This window comes from Oratosquilla oratoria, chromosome 16 (genome assembly GCF_046742065.1).
Source record: "Oratosquilla oratoria isolate Oo_2021 chromosome 16, ASM4674206v1, whole genome shotgun sequence".
Lineage (NCBI taxonomy): Eukaryota > Metazoa > Arthropoda > Malacostraca > Stomatopoda > Squillidae > Oratosquilla > Oratosquilla oratoria.
Genome location: NC_134792.1, coordinates 35,618,535 through 35,621,034, shown reverse-complemented (window position 1 = coordinate 35,621,034; position 2,500 = coordinate 35,618,535). Strand labels below are relative to the sequence as shown.

At 31.6% G+C, this 2,500-nt stretch overlaps 1 protein-coding gene across 13 annotated transcripts in view; it reads right to left on the bottom strand.

Moving 5' to 3' along the window:
* The window catches only part of LOC143033881 (uncharacterized), a 512,083-nt gene that overhangs the window by 237,769 nt on the left and 271,814 nt on the right, over nucleotides 1-2,500 (bottom strand). The window lies entirely within an intron of this gene.

Below are 2,500 nucleotides of genomic sequence, written 5' to 3'. Positions count from 1 at the left end.
ACTATTACTACTACTACTACTACTACTACTACTACTACTACTACTACTAGTAATAATGATAATAATTATACTACTACTACCACTACTACTACTACAACTACTACTACTAATAATAATAAAAATAATAATGATAATCATAATAAATAATAATAATAATAATAATAATAATAATAATAATAATAATAATAATAATAATAATAATAATAATAATAATAATAATAATAATAACAATAATAATAATAATAATGATAGTAATCACAATAGTAATAGCAATAATGATAATAACAATGATAACAACAGCTTAAGATTAACACTAACAAAAATCTGGCAATTACATTAATATAATGACATAACAACGACAACAATAACATTAAAAAACGGGTGGGAACTTATGTAGCTTCATCATGACAAAAGGACACGATAATGACGTAGAATAAGATAATGACGCAGCATAGTGACGTAGGATAATGACGTAAGGAATGGGAAACTCTGGAAACGTCCAACCGCCATCTATACTGCAAACGCTGAATTCTTAAGTAGACGTATGAAGGACTGTACGCATCTGCATGTGGGAATGTATGTATGTACGCATGCATGTATGGACATATGAATGTATGTATGTATGCACGTGCGTATGTATGGATGCATGTATGTACGTATGAATATTCATGTATGTATGTATGTATATACGCATGCATGTATGGACAAATGAATGTATGTACTGTATGTATGTATGTATGCATATATGTATGCACGTATGAATATATGTATGTACGCATGCATGTATGGACATATGAATGTATGTATGTATGCATGCACGTGTCAATGCATGTATGCATGCATGTATGCACGTATGAATATATGTATGTATGTATGTATATATGTTTGTATGTATGTACGCATGCATGCATGGACTTATGAATGTATGTATATATGTATGTATGTATGTATGTATTTTTTATGTATGTATGCACGTATGAATGTATGCATGCATGTATGTTTGTATGCACGCACACACACACACACACACACACACACACACACACACACACACACACACACACACACACACATATATATATATATATATATACATATATATTATATATATATATATATGCATGCATGCACATATGCATGCATATATAGATGCATGTATTGCGTAGATACCGTTTGTACAAACACTCCAAAACTCCGAGCCCTAACAAAACACTTCAACGAAATAACGCACATAACCCGTAGGGGTCGGGGGTGGGGGTCCAATGACGGCTAATGTCCGTGATACCCGAAATGGAGATATTTAACAATAACAACAACAATAATACATACATATACCAAGGCTTTTTCCCCCTTACTAGGGAGGTAGCCAAAAAGGAAAAGGCATAAAATCATTCCCACCCATTCCATCCATGAAAACACTCCACACCCCTCCACCCTCCCTCCCATCTCATTATTATAACAACAATAATAATAATAGTAATAATAAATAATAATAATAATAATAGTAATAATAAATAATAATAATAATAATAATAATAATAACAATAACAATTATAATAATAATAATAATCATAATAATGATAAGATGATGATGATGATGATGATGATGATGATAAGATGATGATGATGATGATGATGATGATGATGATGATGATGATGATGATGATGATGATGATGATGATGATGATGATGATGATGATGATGATGATGATGATCATCATCATCATCTAATAATAATAATAATAATAATAATAATAATAATAATAATAATAATAATAATAATGATAATTTATACATATACCAATAGTAGTGTATTTAGTTGAAATCTAGGGTGAACACACGCCTCATAACAATATTGCAGTGGGGCCCAGCATTGATTTTACCACAAACGGCGACATTATGTCAACCAAGGTCTTCTATGAGGTACTGACTGCTTAAGTACTATATATTCAACACCTGATGAACATTGTCGACACCCCTGTGGACCTGAGTCACGCAGTATTCATTTATGATTGGAAAATATCCTCTAACCCTTAGATCTCTCCATCATCTCTTACTTCCCCACCTCGGAGGTAGATCGATATCAAGGATAGAAGCATTGGTAATAGGTGACAAAACGCAAAACAGTTAGACAATCAGAAATTCGTCCAAAGGTAGACAAAGTCATTACTCAGAATATCCCCTCAAAAATAAATAAATAAATAAAACAAATTAATAAAAATAAATAAATGAATAAATAAATAGAATACATAAATAAAATCTATATTGAACGTGATAAAAGTTTTCAATTCTTTACAGTGATTACGATCACCACGAGTTATGAACCTAAACCCATTAAGAAACATTGAAGGGGGAAATAAGGTGGGGATGACGAGACCGGAGAAGATGAAGATCAAACGAAGAAAAAAGAAATAGAAAGAGAGAAAGAGAGAGAGAGAGAAAGATTGAGAGAGAGAGAGAGAGAGAGAGAGAGAGAGAGAGAGAGAGAGAGAGAGAGAGA